Here is a 14,243-nt window from a genome sequence, read left to right as displayed (position 1 = left end):
AAGACTCTGAATTCATTTGAATTTGCACACAATTGATAAAGTTGGAGAAGTGTACTCGAACTGACTGAATCAACTTGTTTGGAAACATATGACCCATGTTGGGTGTAAATGGAGAGCGGCTGTGTTACTAAGTTTTTTATCTAGTCTACTGCTTCACTTGTTCTCGAGTCAGGGTGTCACCAGACTCATCATAGCCAGCTCCTGTGAGTTTTTACCGATTATTTATTATTTTTGTTAAAGCTTGAAGATTTAGATAGATACCTGACTGTAAGTGTATCTACCCAGTGGTGCCCACTTATTTTCTTCTGTCTCCCCTGAACACACACACAGTATCCTCTGTAATCTTGTTCCTAATTTGTGAATATTTTTTCAGGGTATGCTCAACATTTTTCATCCTTACTGTACCGCCTGGCGCAGTAAACCTTGCTCCATATCCTCTGCAGTTGCTTTGGCCCACTCTTCTTTCATTATACCTGGTTCAAAATGTGAAGTCCATAACCACCTGGACTCTACTGATGTGAAAAAATGTGAAGTCCATAACCACCTGGACTCTACTGATGTGAAAAAATGTGAAGTCCATAACTACCTGGACTCTACTTGCGTCTAACTACTCTAGAGATGCAGTGTTAGTAAGTATCACCAGATTAAATTGCCATTGCTGTACCATTTTGCACACATGTGTCAACCATACTATAGGTAAATATAGCCATATTGCTAGTCCTGAATCTAATGCCCCCCACTGTATGCACTACTAGTCGCCAATGGCACTGTCATAGTTAGGTATAGTCTGTTGTTTGCATTGTTGTCACTGCTGGGTCTGTCAAACCCAGGTACCCTCTGTTTTATGCATTTTAGTCACTGATGGGAATTGTCAAATCTAGGTACCCTCTGTTTTATGCATTTTAGTCGCTGATGGGAACTGTCAAATCTAGGTACCCTCTGTTTTATGCATTTTAGTCGCTGATGGGAACTGTCAAATCTAGGTACCCTCTGTTTTATGCATTTTAGTCGCTGATGGGAACTGTCAAATCTAGGTACCCTCTGTTTTATGCATTTTAGTCGCTGATGGGAACTGTCAAATCTAGGTACCCTTTGATTTATGCATTTTAGTCGCTGTTGGGAATTGTCAAATCTAGGTACCCTCTGTTTTATACATTTTAGTCACTGATGGGAACTGTCAAATCTAGGTACCCTCTGTTTTATGCATTTTAGTCGCTGATGGGAACTGTCAAATCTAGGTACCCTTTGATTTATGCATTTTAGTTGCTGTTGGGAACTGTCAAATCTAGATACCCTCTGTTTTATGCATTCTAGTCGCTGATGGGAATTGCCAAATCGAGGTATACCCTGCTGTTGGCATCTTAGTCATTGTTGAGCTTATCAAATCTAGATGCCCCTCTGCTACTTGTTCCCCAACATGTACACTACTAAAACTTACCTAATATACATACTCTGTACCCTACTCTGGACTCTTCTAACCACCACCATAACAATGGCCCACACCAACTCCACACCGTACAACTTGCAAGAGAGAAACATTCGACTTAGATCGAGACTGCCACGCCTTTATGATCTCAAAAACAAAAGAACGAGACCACTAGGTTCCACTTCAACCCCTACTGCATTCGGCCCTAACCCTCTTGCCGTAGTGGCAGAAAGACGCCATAAAACACAAACTGACCTCCTCCATAATCAGAAGAGGCCTAACACTCCCAATCTTAGACTATCCCAAGATAAAACTACAACCTCCACCTTATCAGGAGCCCTCATCAATGCAAGGTCCCTCGTAGCACACAGTACTGAGATTGCCGACACACTTGCTATGGACAACCTAGATCTCCTCGCAATCACCGAGACCTGGCTCCATGAAGCTGCAGGCCCTGCACTCATGATTGCCGTACCTGACAACTACAGCATACTAAGAGTCGATTGGCCCAACTCTAGGGGAGGAGGCCTGGCCATCATTGCCAAAACTAAGCTAGATGTAAGACTTACCCCTCACCCAGAAATAACATCCTGCGAACTTCTCTCGGCCAAAATTCCTATCTCTAATAACAGCACACTTACTGTCCTCCTGGTGTATAGACCACCAGGCCCACTAGGCAACTTTGAAGAAGACTTATATAGCCTCCTTACCAATAACATCAAAGACTCTACCCAGCTCCTCCTATTAGGTGACTTTAATCTGGGTTTCAATGATAACGAGGACAATCAAGCCTACTCCATTCAATCAATCCTAGCTGATCATGGCCTCACCCAGAAAGTTCTTGACCCTACGCACATAAAAGGACTGACACTAGATTGGATAGCCAACCGTAATTGTACCACTACCATTTCCAACATTTCACCACAAACGTGGACTGATCACCTCATCTGCTTTTCATTAATGATAGAGCCGCCGAAACCAAATAATCAGGAAATAGAACCATCTATGCCAACTATAAGTAAAAAAGATATTACTTCTGAAAAATTGCTCCCACTCCTCCTACCAGCCCTCACTGTTAGCGATATGGACCCTGACCCTAACACGCTAGTGGAGACATTTAATAACGCTATGTCCAAAGCCTTGGATATAATTGCCCCCATCAAACTTCATAAAAGTAAACGAGAATCTCATCTTAACACATGGTTCACACCGCACCTCAAAGAGCTACGAATCCAAAAACGTAAACTCCGAGCTATTTGGAGGCACACACCCTCGGCGGAGAACAAAACCCGTCTTGACAACTTCGCTAAACAATATAAGAAGGAAATAATCCAAACTAAAAAAGACACATTCAATGAGAGAATTAGCAAAGCCAACTCTAATTCTAAACAAGTCTTTTCCATCCTTTGGGAAATGGAAAACCCTATTGCCCCCGTAGACAACATCCCCAAGGACAAACACTGGTGCACTAGCATCCAAAATGCCTTCGCATACAAAATTGTTACCCTACAAAACAAAATCGCTAAGAAAAAAGCATCCTTAAGCTCTAATAGAACCCACACCACTCACTTGGTGACCTAGAACAGTATCCCAAAGCAACTGCAAACCTTTCAGTTTTACCAACTTATCCATTCTGGAAACTGAAAAGGTGATCTTATCACTGAAGCCCTCTAATTGCCAAGGTGACAATTGCCCTGCACAGTTCATTAAGGACGCAGCAAGAGATTTAGCACCTTTCATCTCGAAACGAATTAATGCTTCCTTTAGATCCAGCACTGTACCCACTAACCTAAAAGAATCATGGGTACTGCCCCCCCTTAAAAAACAGACCTTTGACCCAGCTATCCCTACTAACTATAGGCCTATCACCACAGTCCCATTTCTCCTCAAAATCATCGATCGAGTAGCCTACCTCCAGATCCAAAACTATCTGGAGACAAACCAATTACTAGGATCTCGCCAATCCGGATTCTGACCACTACATGGCACTGAAACGGCCCTTATCGATCTTAAGACACAAATCGACGAGTTGAAGGATAAAGGTAAAAGAGCTATGCTCCTCCTCCTTGACTTATCAGCGGCCTTTGACCTGGTGGATCCCACAAGGTTCATGTGTCTCACCTACCATGTACAACATCTTCTCTAAGCCACTCTTCGACAAATTGGACAGACTGGGGGTAACGTATACCAATTATGCAGACGACACGCAGATCCTCATATCACTATCTGGCAACTTTGACAAAGACACTGCTCTAGTAAACAAGATCTACCTCCACATTCAGGCATGAATGGCCTCCCACGGCCTCTGCCTGAATGATGACAAAACAGAGATACTGATCCTGGGTTCCGACTCTAACCTCAAAAAACGCAGCCCAAATTACTGTGTCTTCAACATAAATGGCAACATAATTAAAGTGGCAACTGAGGTAAAAACATTAGGTATCTACCTCAACTCCACGTTATCTCTCAAAAAAGAAGATAACTCCCTAGCGTCTGCTACAGCTTACACCTGTAAAGTAATCAGGGCCTGCAGATCCTACCTTTCCAAAACTAATTGCATTACACTAGCTAATGCCTTAGTAATGTCTAAATTGGACTATTGTAATGCCCTCTATGCAGGCGCCAGCAAAAAATTGTCATAAACAAAATGCAAATATTGCAAAACAATGCTCTTAGAGCAGCGCTGGACATACCCCGCAGAGCCCACATATCTAACATCAGGAAAGACCATCGCTGGTTAAAAATCAGTGAGAGTTCTCCTCAAGATGCTATCCCTCGCCCATAAAGGCCTGAACAATACTGCGCCCCCCCTATATCTCTGCGACACTGATTAGAAAATCCCCCACTCACCACACTAGAGCCTCTAACCACCTTCTTCTTGAAATACCCAGATTTAGACTATCCAAAGCGGGTGGTGCAAGCTTCCCTGTCAGAGCTGCCTGGAATGCACTCCCCACTGCACTGAGAGCTAACCTACCCTACACCAGTTTTAGATGTAATGTGAAAAATTGGCTCTGGACTAATGATGACCTACAATTGCGCTAGGCCCGGATCGTTTATCCTATTTAACTACCCTGATACCTCTGTTACCTGACATCAGACTATCTCATGTAAGGGACCCGCATTCTTTGGAACTTGCATTCATAGTCTACACATTCTGTATACCGGTTTTGAAAATGTTCATAATATATGCACTGTATTTTTCCGTATGTATCCTATGCATTTATACCTGGTTTGCAAACTCATCAATAACACATGCACTGCGCATTATAAAATAATAAACTAAACTAAACTACAACAATGCATTCCATACCCTTCTCATCAACGTACTCTTCTTTCTGTTCTCCATTGTCCAGAGGCATTCTAGAGTAACAATCTGCCACAGCATTAGACTTACCGGGTGTCTACACAACATTCACATTGAGCTGCATCACGTCAGTAATCCATCTGTGAATCCTAGTAGACACTAAATGTGGATTCTTGGAATTCAAGACATGCATCAATGGCTTGTGGTCAATTTTGAAGATTATTGGGAGACCCACAGTAGGCCTCTAAAGTGTTAGAGAATCCATTTCACTCCAAAGGCTTCCTTTTCTATGGTTGAGTAGTTTAGCTCTGCTCCCTTCAGAACACATGAAGAAAATGTAATTAGTACTGTACCACTTTCTTGGACTTGTTCCAAAACACCACCCAACCCAATATTGCTGGCATCAACCGATATTATATTATGGGCTGTACAGTTAAACATTCATAGTGTTGGTGCATTGTGTATGCTCTTCTTGATAGTTTCTAGTTCTTCCTGGCATGCTTCCAACCACACAAATCTTGTTGACTTTTTCATGAGTTCTCTCATGTGCTGTGTTTGGTCTGTAAAATGTGGTACACTTTTTGAATAGTAATCTGCTAGTCCCAGAAAAATGCATAAGTGATCTTTATTTGAGAGAGCAGGCATGTTCGATAACATTTCCACCCAATTTATCTTCGGACTGATCCTTTCAGAATTAATAATATGCCCCAAATATGTTACTTCTCTCAATTTAATCTTGCACTTGTCAATTTTAAGAGTGAGACCTATCTCCTGTATACATTGTAGAACTCCTAACAATTTGGCATTGTGTCCCTCTTCTGTCATTCTTGCATTCAGAATATCATCTTGGAAATAATATACACCCTCAAAGCCCCCAATAGCTGTTGCATCAGTCTCTGAAAAACCGCTGCAGGCCATGCCAGGCCGAAACGCATGCACCTATACCTAACAGCTCCCAAAGGAGTAACAAGTGATGTTAAATGTCTTGAGTCTTCATCCATGACCGGTTGATGATACTCTGATGACAGATTGAGTGTAATAAAGTATTTGGCAGGGTTCATGGTTGTCAGCATCTCCCCTATATTCGGTAGTGGATGTCTATCAACCCAAATATTGCCATTGAGATTTCAAAGGTCGATACACATCCTTATAGAATGTTCTGGTTTGTGTACTATTACAATTGGGATAGCCACTCTGAACACTCAATGGGCTCAGTCATTTTTTTGTTCACATTATTTAATCAGCTGCGTTTGTAAGACATCTCTTGTTCAATGTGGAATGTTTCTCACTTTGTGTGCGATGGGCTTGGCACCTCTCTTCAGAACAATCCTATGTTTGAAACCATTGAGTTTCCCAATGTTTTAATTGAATACTAAAGGAAATCTTCTTGCCAGGCTTCAATTTGTGTTATAATCATCGGTTGATACACATACTATAGGACATCTCTCAGGATGTATTGTTATCTGGAGCGCTGCTTGTTCTTCCCAACCTACTACTGATGATCCATTTTCTGCCATGTACAACTTGCAGTATGTTTCCCTGCCTTCAAAAAATTTGATGGACTCACTTATAGCCAATGATGTTGATGGGGCTCTTACTGTACCCCGTGGCTCTGACGTTGGTTGTCTTCAATTCTTCATAATTCCCATTGAATTCTTTGACAAATGCTGTAAGATCTACTATTGTGTCCACCATCACTTGCATGGGTATCTTATTTATATACATGAATACCGATTGACCTCTCTTTTCTCCCGGAGTGATGTCAATATTTGTATATCCTCTTGTTCATTTCTGGAGCACAAAACGGATAACAAACTGCTTGGACCCCCAATTTCTTCCAAGGCTATAATGTTTGCATTGGTGGGACAGTGTTCTTCATATGTTCTACTTATTAAACTTGAGCCTATTCTCCCTCTTCCTCTGCCACTCCTGCAGACCTTCCCAAAGTGCCTAATGTTCCCGCACCTAAAACATTCGGCAGAATATGCTGGGCATTCTCTGTCACCATTTATATATCTGCCAGACCACATATGGGGCATCTCCCTTGCATCCTGTTAAATCTCTCTCTTTCTCTCCTTGATTTCATCTTTGCAGTGTCTGTGGACATCTTCCTTATCAAAGCTATTATGGCTTCTTCTCCATCATCCTTTTCTGTTCGTGCGCTTTTGATTTCTGTAGTGTCTTGTTTGTTCTGTACTCCTCTCATGCATCTCTCTCCAAGTTTCATTGTCCTGGGGATCTCTATTGCGTGGTCCTGTGCGGGGTCTTTTGCTGCCATAGTCTTGGCTGTATATAAGGATCAGCAGTGTGAAGCACTAATTGATCTCTAAAATATTCTACCGCCACACCTGTGAGCCTGCACGTGGCCATTAACCCTCATAAAACTGCGATGTAGATATCAACCGACTCCCCTTTATTTTGCTTTTGGGAGAAGAAATTATACCTCACAAGTACCACATTTGTTTTGTTCCCAAAATGTCTGGAGAGATTGTGAAGAGCAGCTTTGTAACATCTGTTGCTTCTGGTGCAAGTGGAGTCCCCTGACTCGTCATCAATATTGTTCTGATCAGGTAGTGTGAAAGATCCTAAGTGCTTCAGCCCCTATACAGTTTAACAGCGTGGCTTCTTTTAACTCATGTTTGAATTTCACCCCTCCAACTGCTCTCAAGTACATTTGGAATGTGTCCATCCATTGTTCCCTGGGAGTGGTGAGGCTACCAGGATTTGCTAGAAATTGGAAAGGAGCATGAGTGTTTTGCATAGCTCTGTTCATTGTTTACTGTCCTTTGTTTACGGTGCACTTTATTTTTTTTACTTATGACTGTAACTTGTACCAGTTCATTTTGGTATATCTCTTTTAACACTAACTGTATTATTGTGGGTGAGGCTTGTTTACTGTTTATGCTCTGTCTGTTCAGAACTACTGTTGTCTGCTGAATTTTTTATACTTACTCAAATATTTCTAGTACATAGACAGTGCAGGTACATGTTTTTATTCTTGACTGAATCCTTGCAGCTGCATCATTGTTACATTCAGAAAACAATCAGTGCATCCTTATTGTGTTTCCATGGTGATGCCCTACAGATTATACACAAAACAAAATGGCTGGCACGTTTGGCACATTTTTGTGGTCCTTTCCTCTAATGTCAGAATAAGCATTATGCACATGTATACGGCCTGCGGTCAAAAGATGCTTCGTGCCACATGGCTCATATTTTGCATTGGATTTATTTCTAATCCTGGTTGTGACCCACCCTTTTTAGGTCTCCCACGGGCACCTGCCTTTGTCGAGCACTTCTCTGGGTGGATAGCTGAGGCCGTCATCTTTAGTAGCTTTTCTTGGGTTAGGCATCTTTCGTGGAAAGGGTGTCAGTCTGCCCTCCGCTGGGGGGGTCTCGTCCTCGTCGCCAATTGTTACTAAGCAAACTCAAATAAAGATGCTTCCAGATTGGAGTATGGTTCTATTTATTAAGAGAGCCCCCAGGTGTGTGCCCTCCCTATGAGTACAGTTTCTCAAATCCCAACGTCGCTCTCTTACCCTGCATTGTTCGGGAACAAGGTCAGGAACACATCAAAACAGAGGGTAGGCCCCAAAAGCAGTCAAGTTACAGAATGCCCACCATGTATAAAGGCAATATCTACAGTGGTGGAAAATAAACTTAAAGCAATAGTTGTAGTCACTGGTTCTGACTATGCACAAAATAGTTTTATGGAGTATTTGCCTGGCAGGACATTGAAAGGAATGCTCACATATAGAAAGAAACCACTTACACATGGCAAAATGATTCAAGCTATAGAGAAACTTGTTTCAGAAAGTGACTTGGTCATCCATTGGAGGTAGATGCATGTTCATTTGAAAACACCAGGGGAAGATAAGGAAGGAAATGATAAGGCAGATCAATTGGCCAAAATTGGGGCTGTGATGGGTGAGTTATTTCCCATTGAACCCCTGCTTGGTGAAATCCAGGTGGATGAGTTAACATGCTCCAAATCTCTGAAAACAGTTGATCAGCCTGTGGTACAGTGGAGTTTTGCTACGCCTGGTCACGACTTGATTAAGGCACAAAAGGAGGATTTTATTTTAGGCCCATTTTACAATGCCTTGCTTGATGCAGAACAACATCCTTTGACTGAAGAGGACTGCAAAGGAAAATAAGAATTGAAGGTGTTGTTAAAAAACAAAAAGATAATTAATTTACATGGTGGGCTGATGATTAGGGAATCTGTGTCAGTCCAAATCCAAGGGTAGTGCTTTTGTCATTTTGGGGATTGATCATGCTCATGTTGCCATCATGCTCATGTTGCCATAGCTGCAGGCTACAGAGGTTTCCAAAAAACTATGGAAATCTTTAAAGATTATGCCTATTCGCCACACATGTCAGGGTGCAGAACTCCATACGCAGGGATGTTTAGTGTGTACACAATTTCAGTCTGTTTCCCCAAATCACAGAGCACCAGTAATTAAAAGTAGTTTGACACTCCCATGGTCCGGTCCGCAAATCGATTATGTAGGACCCGTGCAAAGTTTAGCAAAGGGAAATAGGTAAAGGTTGACGGTCATTTGTTGAATCTCTAAATGGGTGGAGTGCATTCTAGCCCCAGACTGCAGTGCCCAAACCACAGCTACTTGGTTAGTCAATCATATCTTTTCAAGATTTGGTTTACCTCAGAGAGTAGAGTAAGACTGTGAAAGCCATTTCACTAGTGGAGTAATGACGAAAATTTGGAAAATCTTGGGCGTGAAAAGGAAGTTGCAGATTTCATACTGGCCCTCCACTTCAGGGGAGTCGCACCTTGAAGCACTTGTGCATAGGCGCGTTATAAATTACAGGTGGTGTCGCAGTTATTTGTAAAGAGGACTTGAAAATGTACGAAACCAAAATTGATTGTGAAGGATGCAACATTTTACATACCAAATTTATCCCCAATCTTAACTTCAGCATACACCTGATAACAGTATACAGACCACCAGGAGTCCCACATAACTTTAATGAACAACTTACTAATGGGCTTAATGCGATTCAGACCACAAACTCTGCCATTATATTAGTAGGAGATTTAAACCTATGGAAAGGAAATACCAAGGACAAAAAAGCCAAGGAGCTGGAAAAGCTGCTTAGAAAAAATAATATTCTGGTGCATAATAATGACCCTACACGGTATCGGGTAATATTTTCGCCACCAAAAATATCGCCGTACATATGGTCGTCAGGAACGGCCATAGGCGATATTTTTGGTGTCAAAAATATTAGGTGCGGGGGTGTCCCCGCACATGAAAAAATTATGCAGGGGTTGCGGGGGTGTCCCCCGCAGGGTCCATGTGTTATTTTCGCCACAAAAATATGGCGAAATCTTTGTATGGCGATATTTTTGTGGCGTAAATATCACATGGAACCCCCTACACATGTTAAAGGGAATACCTTGGACTGGATGGCTAGCTACAATATTGCATTATCAGGGATCACTACTGCACCATGCATATGGTCTGAACACCTGTTTGTCTCCAGTCAAATACTGCTTCCACCTTTAAATAAACCTAAACATGAACCACTGCGAAAAACTATACATAGGAACTATAAGAAACGTACTACAGATAAGCTAACTGAATGCCTGACTTCTCTTATGCACACAACCAGTGAATTAGATCATACAGACTTACTTGTGGAGAAATATAGCACACAAATGACAGTCCTATTGGATGATGTGGCTCCTTTGAAGTCTAAAACCACCAGGACACCTGTTCGCCTACAAAAATGGTTTACACCAGAGTTAACCAAATTAAAGGCTACTAAAAGATGCACAGAGTGTACATGGCTTAAAGACCAAAACTCAAATAATAAGGCCACCTGGAAACTACATGAGAAAGCATATAAAAAAACAACCATGGAAGCCAAGCGGACTTATTATAATGATCAAATTGATTCGGCGGACAATGACACAAAGGAGCTATTTCATCTCTTCAGGTCCTGGGAGAAACCAGAAGTTTTAAATCACACGATTACACCTACAGAAGACGACGGTGTTATGTCACAGAAAGCCTTTTCTAACAAACTGCTAGGTGCTCAAGAAAAAATTCTAAGAGAATTACAGAACCAAACCCCAGGTATAAATTCCTCCGTATCAGAGAATGTAGAAATAAACCATGCAATCGATTATACAGCATCAAAAAAGGAAGAGCTGAAATTAACCCATACAGGTTTTAAATTTCCAGAAATTACAGTCACTGAGGTTGAATATATTATGAGAGCTATGAACCCGACTAGCTGTCTGGGGGATCTTATTCCTTCAAAAATAATCCTGGACTATTTGGGCATTTTTGCACCATTTTTATGTAGATTTGTAAATGCCTCTTTTAGGCACTGCACCGTTCCACAGTCCATCAAAACAGTGGCAGTCACCCCCCCTCTTAAAAAAAGCAGGTATAGACCCTAAAGATGCCACCAACTTTTGACCCATTACAAACACTCTTTTCTTTTTAAAATTGGTTGATAAGGTTGCCACAACACACCTTCAACTCCATATTGAAAACACTGGTAGGCTACATGAGAGAATCTGGTTTCTGCCGTTTTCATGGTACATAGAGTGCCTTGGTAGACCTTCAGACCCACATGCTGACTTTAGTGGAGAGAAGTAGACCAGGCCTGTTAATATTATTAGATCTCAGCGCAGCATTTGATATTTTGGACCACAAGATTTTATTGAATAGACTGCTAGACACGGGTGGTTTGGCTATCGAGACTATAAACCGGGTTAGATCCTTTCTGGAGAGTAGAAGATCTAGGGTACATTGGGGAGATGCGTTCTCTGAAGTAGAAACCATTATGTGTGGCGTCCCTCAGGGAGCATGCCTGTCGCCGCTGCTCTTTAACATTTATATGGTCCCTCTTTGTAGAGAACTGGAAAAGCTGGGCTTTTTCTTTACAAATTATGCCGACGATTTCCAGTTATCAATGGAACTATCAGGAGATCATCAGGAAGATCAATTCAAACTAAATGAAGTCTACATAGTGATAAAAAATTGGATGACTACAAATTGGCTATGCCTCAATGCAGGGAAAACAGAACTTATGATCTATGGGTCCAAAAAATCTAGACCCTGCTTTCTCCAGCTTCTTGGTCGAGGACAGTCTCATTAAAGTGGTCGACAAGGTGAAGGCTCTAGGTTAATACCTGGAGGCCTCCTTGGACGCAGGTGCACAGTAGATGCTATTGAAAAAAACACCCAATACCATCTGCAAGTACTGAGGCAGGTGGCCCCCACTAATATCAAAAAATAACTGAGCCAAATTAGTTAGAGCTGTTATTCTACCACACCTAGATTACTGCAACACCATATTGGGGGGGGGGGGGGGGGGCTAGTAGAGAAGATGTTCTCAGACTGCAGAAAATCCAGAACGCATCTGTGCGTATAATTTATGGCATGAAAAGGCATGAACCTGCTTCCTCTGCCAGAAAGGAGTTACACTGGCTTCCTATATCAGCCAGGATCTCCTTCAAAATGCTGACCCTGTGTCATAAATGCGTCTACAGGACAGCTCCAAACTACCTAAAGGATAAAATCTCTATATACCAGCCTACAAAAAAAACTTCACTCTACATCCACCCTACTCCTACAGGTGGCAAGGACGAAGAGAGCCCGTGGAAATGGACGCTCCTTCCCTGAGCTTGTGTCTAAGGCATGGAATAATCCACCTCTGGTGCTCAGAGAAGAAAGTAACCATCTGGCTTTTTGAAAGCTCTTGAAAACTGAACTTTTTATCTAACTATTTACTTTTCGGTTCATCCTCACTGACCCTTTCTGCTTGTGAAGGAGCGCTTCGATGCCTGAAGGCTTTAGCGCTAGAGAAATGTTATAACATAACAGTGTAGTATATCACTAGTTGAGATGTTAAAAAGGTTTGTAGCTGAAGCAGGATCTAGCTGGGATCTGTGACTTCATTTAGTGTTAATGGCTATCAGGTCAACACCATCTAGATCAACAAATGTCAGCCCCCACCACATTTTGACAGGAGGAAAATGGTTTTGCCACAATAAACAAATTAACAGGTCATTGTAAATGCATCCACAATCCATGAATATGTGGAAGAGTCGAGAAAGCATTTGCAATATGCTTTGAATTTATACAGTCACATTTGGACAAAGCTGGTGACTGCATAATCATACTATGATAGGAATCATCTTTGAGAGAATATGAGGTAGGAGACCAGATATACAAGTTTACTTTTGGAGAAGGTAAACAAACACTCCAAATTCCTTGCATCATGGTGCAGCCCATTTGAGATTGCAGATAAGGGTTCACCTGAAGTCTACAGATTCACCAAAAAGGAAGGAGAATTAACAGTGGAACTATTTGTCCATGTTAACCAAATGAAGCCCTTCCACCTGAAACATGAAATAAACAGGCTTGAAGAAATTGGAGACAACAGGGAGTGAAATGTAGTTCTATTCTGGACATAAAGCGCTTGCATATCAAATAGATTCACAATATTACGTAAGTAGGTATAAATAATTTGAAAAATATCAACTTGGAGTGTAAAGGGGTCAAAAGGAGAGATACAACAGATGAGTAACTGTGCATATCTTTATAATGATATGAGAGAAAAGGAGGGATGAAACAGGTTTGAGTTTTTGTGCTTAATTTGGGTGTTATTTACATGAATTTGTGGACAAATCAGTGGATATTGTATATTTCAAAAAAATAATCCTTTTGATTTCAGATGATGTCCAATGGAGGTTCAGACAAAAGGGAAACATGAATGAATTGATGCACTTGACTCTTAATTTTTTTTTTCTCTTTGATTTAGAAATTAACTTATTTTCCTGCCAGTTGTTATGCTCAACTGGCTCCCACAGAGGCGTCGATCTGAACTGGAGAGCTGCGGTCTCCACCAGCGTGACGCGTAGGGCCGAGATGACGGACTGGACTGGCCCACCTAACTTCATTTGCTTGGCCCTTAGGAAAATTCTTCTGCAAATGGAGAAAGGGAATTAACCACCCGTGGAGTTGAGCGTAAATCCCCACACCCCTGCTGTTCTCCCCACAGATCACCTTTGATGTCCCCTCTTATAATCTCACCGGATGGTTTGAAAAGATGAGCTCTCCATCCTGCATTGAGCGCAGGGGCGCGTTGATAACCAGTTGCTTCACTGGCTTGAAGGAATTGGTGAGTTCCAGAGCAATATTGACTCTGAAAAGTATGTAGTTCGTAAGAGTTCACATGTCTGACTTTCACTCTTGTCCGATTCCTTGCAGTTTGCAGCTTGACCCCAGTGAAGAGTTCCTCGTGGTAGCTGACGAAGTTCAGGTAAGTATTTGGCTAATCCTACACAGTTCAATAAAATAAGGCCAGAATATAACCTGTTGCTTGCTCCCTTATTCAGGTGTGGAAAGAAAATATGAAGCTTCGGGGAATAATGCCTACGGCGGTAAAATTAGGTAAGTCTATTGCGGTGAGAAGAGTTCCCCTTGTTTGTCCCTTTGTCTCACCTTGTTGTCCTTTTGTTCCCCT

General features: G+C 41.8%; 1 protein-coding gene across 2 annotated transcripts in view; it reads right to left on the bottom strand.

Moving 5' to 3' along the window:
* Positions 1–14,243, bottom strand: part of NYAP2 (neuronal tyrosine-phosphorylated phosphoinositide-3-kinase adaptor 2) — a 1,523,268-nt gene that overhangs the window by 654,489 nt on the left and 854,536 nt on the right. The window lies entirely within an intron of this gene.

The sequence above is a fragment of the Ambystoma mexicanum genome, chromosome 10 (genome assembly GCF_040938575.1).
Source record: "Ambystoma mexicanum isolate Mex_15411 chromosome 10, UKY_AmexF1_1, whole genome shotgun sequence".
In the NCBI taxonomy this organism is placed as follows: Eukaryota; Metazoa; Chordata; class Amphibia; order Caudata; family Ambystomatidae; genus Ambystoma; species Ambystoma mexicanum.
Note: the sequence above shows the minus strand (reverse complement) of the source record. Positions and strands in the feature narration are given on the sequence as shown.